We start from the raw sequence: 12,761 nt of genomic DNA, 5'->3' as shown, positions 1-12,761 counted from the left end.
TTTTTAATAAACTGGAACCTATTGATAACATGATCAACGTTAGTGATTTTATTTGCAAAGTTTAAAGTTCATGAAAAAAATTAAATTTTTTGAAAATCGTGTGATATGACTTGACAATAACCCTATATAATAATAATAATTATAATAATAATAATAATAATAATAATAATAATAATAATAATAATAATAATAATGATAATGATGATGATGTGAAACTCATTATTCACATGAATTCATTTATGAGTACGAGTCTATCATAACAATAATTAAAAAACAAAATTCTCCCACTTATTTAACCGTCGAGTTTTTTTGCGAAAACTCTACACATAACTTTTCAAGTTCATAATTCTCAGTTCAAAACTTGCAGGTAAATTAAAAGAATTATTTTTTTAAAACCAAAGATCGTTACATCATTTTATTTTATGTTCATTTTTTTAAAGTTTGTTTGCTTAAAAGGCGTTTGTAAGAAAACTAGAATGTCAATAAATGCGTTTCTCCATACAATAAGTCTATGCAACCAAATTTTGTACAATCAAAAATTGGCTTATTTGAGAGAAAAAGTAATTTATATATACATTTAATTAAAAAGTATAGATATACATATAGTATAGGGAACGTGCATAATATTACGGTATTTGTGTATAATTTTTAAATTTTTTCTTCTCCGTAATAGCACTTCCAGCACAAGAAAAATTGTGTTTTTTTATGCATTAATTATTCTCAAACTACTAAACATTAGTGAGCGACATTTCAGCTGAAATAGCAGCTAAAAGCCTAAACCAGGGGCACATCAACAAAACATTACAACAAATAAACCCTTTCGATTTGTTTCAATAAAAATGACACATTTTCTAATTTTGGTAATTTCCTTTCTCCAATTAATTATCCAATTACTTTTTTTTTTCTGCTTTCAACTATTCAACTATTTTTCTTCCTCTTTTAATACTTACACTCACTTTTTCTCACTCTAATGAACTACATTAACCAACAACTTCTAAAATCTCGTGTCAACTAAGAAATGTCATCTTAGTCGGGACGAAAGGAGTAATGTCGCACACACATAGACCAAACATAATACACTACTAGGTGAAACTGAATACCGACAGAGCTTTTTCTACATCGGCACTAGAAGTTGGTGGTGGTGGCATAGATCATTGTCCTAATGGAGGCCTTCTCGGGGCCTTTTCTACTCCACTTAGTGCCACGTCGAGCTTCGATGCGAAGCTTCTTGCTCTTATTCAGGGCTTCTCACTGGCCATGGAGTATGCCTCACATATTTGGATTGAGATAGACTCAGCGGCTTTTGTTTCTACCTTATCGTCTGGACAATTTGATGATGCGAATTTCAAGCATTCTATGGTTATGCTTCGCAGCATGACCTCACAACGGGAGGTTCGATTCTCAACATCTATAGAGAAGGAAATCGCGTTGATGGTTACCTTGCAGGAAGAGGGTCCCACAATCTATCCTATCCTTCTATTAATCTGATTATGTGCCTCGTTACCTGAATCCACTTATTAGGAGAACTAGTTGGGATTTACTTCTTGCTTCTGTCATAGGGATAATAATTGAGACATATTTTATTAGTTGTTTATGTTGATTTGATTTGCTTAATACTCCCTCCGTCTCACAAGAATATGCACTTTGTGTTCAGCACGAGTATAATGCACAATTGGTAAGGTAAGAGAGATATAGAAAGAAAAAAGTAATTAGAGTATTGTTAGTGGAGAATGAGTATCACCTCGATAGAGAGAAAACAGTTTCCAAATTTAGAAAATGCATATTCCTATGGGACGGACTAAAATGGAAAGAGTTCATATTCTTATGGGACGGAGGAAATAGTTTCTTATGTTGATTATAGTTGTTGGTTAGTTTTTAATTTCATAGTGGAATCCAACTTGTGGGGCTTCTAGGTTTTGTTTCTTAATCTGTTGTTGTATTCAAGTCGATTATGCTTTCCACTGTGATTTGGAACGATAAAAAAAATTATTTACAGGTGTTGGGGGTCGGCTTAACCCTTCGCACATATTGCATTTTCATTAAAAAAAACAATACACCATTTATCGACGATCTCAAGGGAAGAAATTGATTACAACTCAAGAACCACACATAAAACCATATGACCGTATAGATCGCCAAAGCCATCCTCGCTTCAGCACATCGAAGGTTTCTCATTAAACAAACTCTCACAAACACTAAGGAACAACCTCCGATTCAACACATAACGTCAGAATCTTCTTCGAGTTGTGAATCAGAACCGCAAAGTTCTGATTAAACGCTTCACTCATTAGGGTACCCAAGAGGTTACCTCGACCAGAAGATTTCTCCATTCAACACTTTCGAAAGAGGTGAAAAGATTGATTGAAGAATGCTATTGATATCTAAAACGAAGAGATAAATTATAAAAATTTATGCAGAAAATAATTATTTAAAATAACGATATATATAGGGATGTGATCGGGTCCATAAGTGAAATTCTATAAAAAATCAAAGCAAATCTCAGCCATTGGATCCTGTAATGTAACCATTAGATTAATGCCATGTGTCACCTAATAATGTAGATTGTGTAGTCTAATAATGTAGCTCGGCTAATAATGTAACACGTTGTAGTCTAATAATGTAGATTGTGCAGTCTAATAATGTAGCCTAGTTAATAATGTAACGCTTTTAGTGTCACAACCATCTAATCTGAGGATCCAAGGACTGAGATTTGTTTTGATTTTTGACAGAATTTGCCTTATGGACCATAGTATGGTCCAAATGACCCTTTAGTGTTAAGTTCAAATATAATTATAGCCTTAGGATTAACTTGATGGATGGATTAGATTAATAGTATATATCATTCTCCGTGTTACATTATTACAAAGTCCGATTTACATTATAGGGGTATATATGGAACATCAACAATAGCAATCGGTTTTTTAAATGGAAGTTCTGAAATAAGCTCTAATTAATTTCAACCAACCTCCCACATCCTCTCACCCTCGATTTTTCACTCCAATTCAGCCCATTCTACACAAAACCTAATTCCCTAAATTTCTCTACACATTCAACCCTAATCGTTTCTTCATCACTACAACGCCGATATTTTCTATTCAGCACATTCAACCGCAGGCGTTTTTGTATTCAAATTCGGTGGTTTAAACACAACAATTTCGTTTCCACTGAGCATGGCAGTGGTACAATTGAAGCGACCATTGTTCGACTCTTTTGAGGTAATTTATAGACTTGGTTTTTTAATTAAATGGTTGTTCTAGAACAATGTTGAATTTTGAGGTAATTTACAACCGTATTCGTTTTTGTTTTGAAACTGTTCAAGACTAAAGGTTGAATTTTTTGTTTACATTATTGAGATGAATTGTACAACTGTAGTGTAAGTTATGAATTCTGTTGCTGAAGCTTCTATTTACAGTGTGTATCAGCACACGTTTCGTCTTTGAACATTGATTACATTATTCAGTTTAACTTTGGGTATGTTGCTTGTTTGTTTGTTTGTTTGTTTAGGGTTTTTTTGAATTCTACTAAACCCGGTTGTAATGTTGTGGTCATTCAGGACTCTCCGATGGAAAAGGGGAAGAACGTAGTCAAAAGAGGGCGACCCTTCAAGTCGATTGCAAAACCCACAGATGATAACCTGTAACTATAAACATGATACATCATCATATTTGTTTACATTATTGAAGAGTTCCAGTAACATTATCCACATGTATAATGAAATAATGTATTCTAGATTTATCAACAATGTAACTTAATATTTAATTTAGTATGCGCCCTGGAATAAGTTGTTTCTTGCTATTATTTGCATGCCCTTTGTTTCATTATTAACCACTTCCTGTTACATTATCCAACAGGCAAACGATAATAATGTATTGCGTAATTGTTAACATTGTAGCCATGGGTACGAGCTCCGTTTGCCAAGTGTTTGTGCTATACGTTACATTGTTACCCCTAATTAGTAACATACAACAGGCTGAACACAGTAGTGTAAGCTAATAAAAGCAATAATGTAAATGGGATGTGGCTCATGTTGGTGTGTACATACATTATTCAATTGGTGCTGCAACATTATGCGCTTTTAGTAAAATTATATTTTAATACATGTGTGAAATACAATATTCCGTAGTTGATTTGTAATCGTCCTTGTTTTATCTTATGTACAAGGTCTAAGAGGGCAAGAGTAGTTGATGGTGCTGATGATTAAATGTGCTCAACAAACGATAATTATATATAAAAACAAAACAAACAATGAAATTGGACAGTATTGAATTACATGTACTAAACAATATAAATCGAAAAATTGACTAATGTAAATCTAGAGTAATGATAATGTAAATCGTTACTAAGTGGGTCGAATATATGTTACTTAGCTATTACACAATGTCAAATACTGATATTGACAAACGTTGGATTCATAAATACCCTCGGTAAGACAACAAGATATATACCAAAAACACGAAATACATTATAGATATTACCAAGTTACATCACCCAAAAACACGAAATACATTATAGATATATACCAAGTTACATTATGTACATATTCCTATATTTCAGTCCAACTCCAACAAACATGACGCGATTCCACTGCCTTCATGATACTAAAATATTGTCGTGCAAATACAAAAAGACATTAATCACAAAACAATTTGAACAACGTATATTCACTAGAAAAATTGCAACAAATTAACATTAAAAATGGAGTGGCTCAGACGAGACGTGAGAAAAAAGTATTGTCCCTGACCTTCACACAAAACAAAGGTCTCATAGAGCTGGGTTTAGTAATCTAATCATCACTGCCAAACACCATTTTTTCGTCTATAAACAAAATGTAGATACTAATTCACATAATTGGAATATTTGCTTTGATCTCCATGAACAGGTACGGACTAGGGCGAAGGCCGAACAAGAGTGGCTACCTCCTTAGTGGTTAGAAAAATTGCAACAGATTGTAATTTACAAAGTTGCAATAATTTATAGAACGGAATGCACTACAAAAATCATACGCATAAACATTTTTTACATTCCTCCATCGTTGATAACCGCGAAATACTCTTGAGATGGTGAACGACGGCGCAGGACTTCTTACTATGCGTGGTTGTGTTTATGTTTACGGAAAAAAATCTCCAAAGAAAGAGCCTTCTGTGATTTTGATTTTGTTTCAGTTAAGGCAAATCAATCTTGCTAAAAATAAGAAACATGAACCATGGATACTTAAAAACTGCCAAAATATATCAATACCATCCTTACCCGTTTATGCTTATTATAATTATTAAATAAAATACAAATGGCAGTCAAATCCACCGTCAGATTAAGAAATTGAATGGGTGAGATTTAATGTACTGTTCTAAATATTGTACACACTAATAATGTACATTTACATTATATGAATTCTGTACATTATGCTGACAGTACATTATACATGAATAAAATGTACATTATTAGTGTGTATATTGTACATTATTTTACATGGTTTGATGTTTTAATATACATTATGGTTTTCATCCGAATACACCCCTATATATATATATGTATATAGGGGTGCACTAGGGTGCCACTATAGTTAAAATAACATCATACCACCAATGTCCACCCTTAGATCTGGAAATCCAACGCTCAAGATTTAATTTCGTGAACAGAATTGAGATTGCTGTCTAGTGTATACCCAATTGCTGTCGGGGTCATTTTAGTCATTTCAAACAGATTCAAATTAGGGTTACCCACAAAAATACCTTCATTCTCCAAATTCACCTCTCTCTCCCCCCGACTCTTCTCTTTCTCTCTCCCCGACTCTCCGATTCTCTAGAATATCATCCCGCCACCTCCACCTCTAGATCCCGCCGCCTCCAATTCTAAATCTCGTCGCCTCCGCTTATAAATCACGTCGCCTCCGCCTCTGCCTCTAAATCCCACCGCCTCCGCCTTTACACCGAGTAACTTCAATTTCAATCCACGACTACACCGTGAATCGCGAGATTTAGGGCTAATTTCTGGAATTCCGAACGCCTACAACAAATAAACAGTGAAAACAGTTCACAAGGCATGTTAATTGGATTCCGTTTAGGGTTGAACGAAATAGGTTTCCAGAATGTTACTTTGTTGTGAATGCAGATTTATGTATGTGTATTATTCATTCAATTGATTCCTTGTTTAATGTTTAGATCTGAGGTTTTAGTCTGTTTTTGGTGATTTTCAAAATTTTATAGCTATTTGCTCCATGTATGAGGGTTTTTTGACACATTGTGACGGACTATTGTGATTTTTTGTCTATTGGATTAAGTATTGTTGTACTCGAAGTGAATTGCTGATTTGGTGATTTGCTTAGTTGGTGATTTGCTTGTATTAATGTATGATTTTGTCACGCTCGTAATTTCTAAGGATAGAAAACACGGTTGATCGCGACTAGGGGGGTGATTAAAGAAGCGGGGAAGAAAGGGAGAAACACACATCTTTGACCAAAATTATTTAAATAATTGAAATAACTTGGAAAACAATATAGTATCATTTCAACGAAGTACCAATTCTAAGAAAAAAAAAGACTAGATGGTAGACAATTTTGAAAAGAGTTAGGTTCTCCATACTAAAACAATTTTAAAGAAAAGACACCTAGCGGAAGCGTTCAAGACACGGAAAATGTCTGAGTATGAAGACACGACATATCCAAAAATATTAAGCCAAACATAAATAATCCATGAATTCTGCTCAACATCCTCCACGCCCGTCGTCGCTCAATCTGCACATTAAGAAAAACAAATATGCAGGGCTGAGTACTTGATGCACTCAGTGGACACATGCCAAATCAGTTTGTCAAGCCATAACGAGTGATCTTGGGGGTTTTAATTGAAAAGAACCCAAGTCACTAAAATCATCTTTACATAAATTTCGGTTGCAACCATTTTCCATCCACATCACCATCACCATATCTGAACTACATGACAAGGAACGTGGCCACGAACCAAGTCACTAGACCGGCCAACTCCAATGAGATAGCGCACGATCTACTGGGTGTACACCAGTCCGAGCAGGGTTTGCGGCCCTACTGGGACCCGAATTCGTTAACATACATGGCATAGCCACTTCAGATAGGTTTATTCAAACACAAAACATGGCAAGACAAACAATTTTCACCTCCTTTCACATAAAAATAGTATTTAGGACATAGTCCTTATTTAAAACGAAAGCCCACCTCACAAGCTTACTCCTCAATCACTTCCTTTTCCAACCGCAACCAACATGCACAAGTTCATCTTTTTCGAAATAACATGATATGTAAAAATCAGACTTTGCAAAATAAATCAATTTAACAATGCATGCATCCTAAGTGTGTGCTCATTATCCATCGTTTTTTTATAGAGAAACATATATATTAACCTTGTACTTTTCGGCTTTATCATCGCTCAAAAATTTGCCCAGCAATATTTCCTATCTACGGCTCAAGCTTACAATTAAATAATATTGTCCAAAAAAGAAAAAAAATTAGTTTAGTCTAACAATAAAAGCAGCAACTACATAAAGTAAAATTATACTCCCACATCACTACGTCTACACGTATATACTCCTATCCAATACACGCCTATGTGTAAAAGAAAAGAGAAAAAAAAATACAAGTACTTTACTATACTCCCTGCCACCAACACGTATATACTCCTTTCACAACACATGTTTACATATTCAACTCCACACATTTGCAAATATAAAGAGAGAACATATTAACACAGTACACTTCGTCTTCCCCAAATTTCATTCCCACAGAAACACCATTTCTCTCCCTCTCTAATTCTAACACCTTTTTCTCAACACAACAGCTCTCTCACTCTGTCCCATTCTTCCACCAAAACAAATTCTCTCTTTCTCGGAAACTCACATATTTCTTCTACAAAAACAGATTCATCACTGCATCTTTTCTCTTCCTCACACAAAAAAAGAAACAACACAAAACTCTCATCTCCCACGTTCCAACATCGGCGCCGCTTCACTGCCAGCCCCCACGCTCGGCTTCTATCTCCGAGCAGCCGCAGTCACTGGCACTGCCTCTCCGCCGTTGTCCGCCGCTGCTCCAGGCGGTCAGCTCCTTTGTCGACAGCGTCTCGTCTCACAGTCGGTAAGTCACTTTCCTCTTTTCCCAAAATTAAATCTTTTATTAAATTTCTAATCATTTGACTTCGGTTATTAATGGGCCGACGAAATTTGCAGAACTAAGATTAGAAGAGAAAACAAGAGAACAAGCTCTACTGATATTAAAGTTTGCAACTTTATCAAGAACAACCATTCAATAATTTCCAGAATTCAACAAGAGCCTAAGTTCGATTTCGTGAACTACTATGATTATGTGAAAGCATGTCATAGAATTGAATACAGAGACTTTCAGGAATTGTGGATATACCTTTTGGAAAGAAGCAAAATTTGCACAACAGAAAGTAATCACAGCTCTCTCGGTTTCTCCTTCACATTGTGATGTTAAATTATGGAGTCAATAAGTATGCACATTTTCGTATTCAATGGAATGAGGAGAATTACCTTTGTGGAAGAGAAGAAAATTGCACTGGAATTGTGGAATGGAACGGCAGATGCTAACAGATGCAGTTGTGGGGAAGATATATAATGTAGAGATTGATTTGTTTGTTAGAGAGATTTTAGGGAGTGGAGATTGAGGAAGGAAATGAAATCGTGTAGAAAGAAATTAGGAGAAGGAATCAGTGTTGACTAAGGATTTGACTGTTGATTTTAAATTAGGAATCGGGAATAAATAGCTAAAATAAAAGTAGTCCAATTGAATAAGTATAATTGGCTAGAGGGAGAACAAATAAGATGTCAGGCCCAAATATTTAATTTAGAACATTGATTAAATTGTGGTATTTTATTTTAGTATCTTGGTGTTATTCCAAGTACTCGTAAACGGACATCCAAAATTTTCCATCGACGAATCTCACGTTAATCCCGTCGACTATTTTCACCACACGATTAAGCAACAACGATTCAAGCATTCACTATTTCCAATCGCAACCAAACAAAACAAATATGGTATTTTATCTAAGATCTATCACTCGCTGGTTCTCAAAACAAAACTCAACGCCAAAAAGGTACTAATAAAAGCGGGTGTTACAGATTTGGATGTTACTTGAATTGGTGACAATATTTGATTGATATTATTGGTTTAATGCAGTGTAAAGACACATTAAAATGGCAAGAAAAAGAACAAGGTCAGAGGTAGATGAAGAAGAATATAGAAGAGATACAACTGAAGATGAAAATATGAATGAGGAGGAACTAGAAGCTGAAACAAGCACGGGAATAAACACAAATGAAGAACTAAGAGGACCCGGAGGAGAAGGTATTGTGATAAATCTTGCAATATTACTTGTTATATATTGCAGTGGGTAATTTAAAATAATGCAGTCTTGTTTGTTATAGATTGCAGTGCACCATTTAGGATAATGCATCATCTTGCTGTTTTGCATGCTATATTGCTGTATTGAATGTTATATATTGTTGTGTTGCTTGTTATACATTGCAGTGCAACATTTAAAATAATGCAGTCTTGTTTATTATAGATTGCAGTGCACCATTTAGGATAATGCATCATCTTGCTATTTTGCATGCTATATTGCTGTATTGAATGTTATATATTGTTGTATTGCTTGTTATACATTGCAGTGCAGCATTTAGAATAATGCATCATCATCTTGCAGTATTACTTGTTCTATATTGCAGTCCATTATTTATAATAATGTAGTATTGAAATAATGTTTTTTTTTTTTTTTGTAGTTTTGATAAGATTAAACAAGGGTGTGAATGCCCTGCTATTCAGATTAAAGCCAAAAAATATTTGGAAATGCCATGGAGTATCTAAATGGAAAGCAAAAAAGGGATATAATTGACTTGGGGTTCGGGACACTTCTGAATTTCAAGTTTAATCACATACCTCCAAAACTGGGGTTCTGGGTTGCATCATACTTCAATCCCATTGCTTGTGGGTTACCTATAGGAGGGCCGGGGACAGAATGCAGGCACATCGACGAAGTTGATGTGCATCTGACGCTTGGTCTTCCTTAAGGAAGACATCGTATTGAACGGAAACTCAGGAAGCATGATTTGTCGTGGATGGAAGCCGTTGCCAAGTCTCTTAAAAAACCAAGAAAAAATATATATGTTGATGACATTGCCATCCTTATGTTGAAGGATGTAGATGGTGGTGACCAATTCAAGAGATTGTTCTTGGTACTCATGGAATACTGTTTTATAGAGACCCCAGCAGATGGACCTGTTATCCCAAAGATCCTACATATCTTGGATGATTTGTCAATCATCCATGACTACAATTGGTGTGAATACGTCATCACTGTTCTGTTAGATGTGCATAACAGATGGTTGAACTCTTCTAGCAGATACTACACTGGTCCAATAGTTTTCCTTGTGGTAAATGTAACTTTCTTACAATTTTTTGAAAAAGATGCATATACTAAAGTTTTTTTTGCTTCTGTATGTCAGGGATGTTATGTGGACAAGATGATAGTAGGAAGACGAACAGTTGAACGGAGTTTCCCATCAATTAACATGTGGGAGTTGGAGGCGTTAAAAGCAAGAGAAGCCCTAGAGATCAATACGGGTGGATTTGGGCTGGGTCACTATGATGACTGAATGCCACAACAACTTGTTGATGATGACAAAGCATTAATCCGAGCGCAAGAGCAACAAATCTTGGATGAGTTTTGGTCCTTCAACTTCAGCAGAAACAAAGCAGCAACACAACGAGGAAAGAGAAGCAAGGAAATTTACTGCTGATGTCTATCGTGTTGGAAATCTTTTGGCTGATGGAATATTCAATTTTGCTGCTACGTTACATGCACCACCAGAGCACATACGTGAAATGAATAGTTTTAAGGTAGCATCTGCAGCGGGGTTGATAATGCTGACTAATGGAAAGAGAGAGAAGAGACGGATGAAAACAAAAGATCAAGTTGAAACACTTGCACAAAATTTGGATGACGAGGATCTGCAGAATCCTGACTAGCTGAGAGCAATCGAAAAAATGATGACTGCTCTAGATAAAAAAATTGAATTGGAAAATTATATGCCTAATTGGAATCTGTTTGATGATGATGACAGTCAAGTAAGTTTTTCTTATTGATAACAATATGTGGTTTATTTATATTGTATTTGAAATTTCACTACACTTTTGCAATTGGAGATTGTTCGTAATGATGGTTTTATGGATATGCAGAATGTGCAAGCACAAGGTGGCCAGTCGAGGAGTGAGAAATCACCTGCTGCAGATCAAAGTCATGGAAAGGAGAAGATGGGTGATGCAACTGAAGCAAGAAAGGAGCCTTCACAGGCTATGTGCTCATCGAGCCAAGCTGCAGCTACTGGAATGAATGAGGCTTCAAAGGATAAAAATGATAGTACATCAGCTCCTGCAGAGGTATGATATACATTGTATAACACAGTTTGAATTTTTGCAGATTACTATATTATATATTTCACATTATAATGCATTTGTGTTTGTGGCTATTGTAGAATGTCTGTCAAGAACCTTCGAAGCCTCCACAAGGAGTGAAACCTGCAGCTTCAAAGGACACGCAAAAGGCTAGTGCTGCATCGAATATGAATGATCCTTCCAAAGAAAAGGAGGAACATGTATATAATGCATCTTGCCAAATTATACTATGCATTCTTAAGTTTAATAATTGTAATATTGTTTGCTGTAATTTCCAACAGGGACAAAAAACAATCTCCACCCGTGACAAGTCAAAACATAAAGTAAGTGATGCAATCAAATCTCCTTATGTTGTGCGTGCAGTTACGATGTCAAACAAACTGACGGGGGATGAGAGGGAACTGTATTTTTGGATGATGAGTACTGAAATCAATGCCACGTATGTTTCGTATGAAATTATTTTTAATACCAAGTGTTTATTCAATAATTGTACAAAATGATAACATCCTACATTTTGTAACAGGGAGCTGATTGTATTCAACATCAACAACTTCAAAATTACTCATGCTCAACTAATGTCAATGCTGCCATATGCAAGGATCCATGTTGCAGTCATAGATGGGTGGAGTTGTTACTTAAATTTGAATGAGAATTTCAAGTCCCGTACATCACCCAACAGATTGTTTCTGTCTACTTTCCCCTCCGTATGTCTCAAACACTTAATGCATATTAGACTTTTCATATGGTTGTCCTAATTCTTATTTTCTTTGGCTGCAGAGTGGTACAGTTGTGGACCCAAAGACTGATTGGAGCAATGATCAGACAAAGGTCTTTCATGAAAGAATCATTGTTGAGCTCAAGTATATCCAAAACTTCAAATGGGAAAATTATAGTCTGGTAATAAACTATCAATACATTGAACTACAATATGTTTCTTAGTGGAATGCAATTAAATATGCTCATTGTTATGAACTAGGTTTTTTTCCCTATATATACAAACGACCACTACTATGTGGTTTGTTTTGATTTTTTGAAAGCAACAATCTGCGTGATAGATAATGTTAGATCAGAAGAAGCTGATGTTGGGGATAGATATGACGACCAAGTCTATAGGCTGGTAAGCAAACAAAGCTATATATGTTATTCTGCAATATACAGTATATAAATATGCAAATCTCATCAACTTGACAATTCTTATTTTATAAATTGCAGATAGATTTCTTTGTCTACACTCTGGAGACATGTGGTTGTGCTAGCTACGGTCGCATGCTCCAAAAAGCAAATGTGAAGATTCTAGAAATGAAATGGAGTGCTAAAGAAGATACTA

The 12,761-nt window shown here is 35.3% G+C and overlaps 1 long non-coding RNA gene and 1 other non-coding gene across 2 annotated transcripts; one reads left to right on the top strand and one right to left on the bottom strand.

Moving 5' to 3' along the window:
• Positions 1-4,694: 4,694 nt before the first annotated feature.
• On the bottom strand, positions 4,695-4,801 carry LOC125185789. Its single transcript, XR_007170287.1, has one exon. It is a non-coding gene; the product is annotated as a small nucleolar RNA snoR69Y (small nucleolar RNA).
• A 2,665-nt stretch (positions 4,802-7,466) lies between these two features.
• Positions 7,467-8,862, top strand: LOC125185581. The gene is made up of 2 exons (XR_007170189.1): positions 7,467-8,098; positions 8,191-8,862. It is a non-coding gene; the product is annotated as an uncharacterized LOC125185581 (long non-coding RNA).
• Positions 8,863-12,761: the final 3,899 nt, after the last annotated feature.

Source organism: Salvia hispanica, chromosome 4, assembly GCF_023119035.1.
Source record: "Salvia hispanica cultivar TCC Black 2014 chromosome 4, UniMelb_Shisp_WGS_1.0, whole genome shotgun sequence".
Lineage (NCBI taxonomy): Eukaryota > Viridiplantae > Streptophyta > Magnoliopsida > Lamiales > Lamiaceae > Salvia > Salvia hispanica.
Note: the sequence above shows the minus strand (reverse complement) of the source record. Positions and strands in the feature narration are given on the sequence as shown.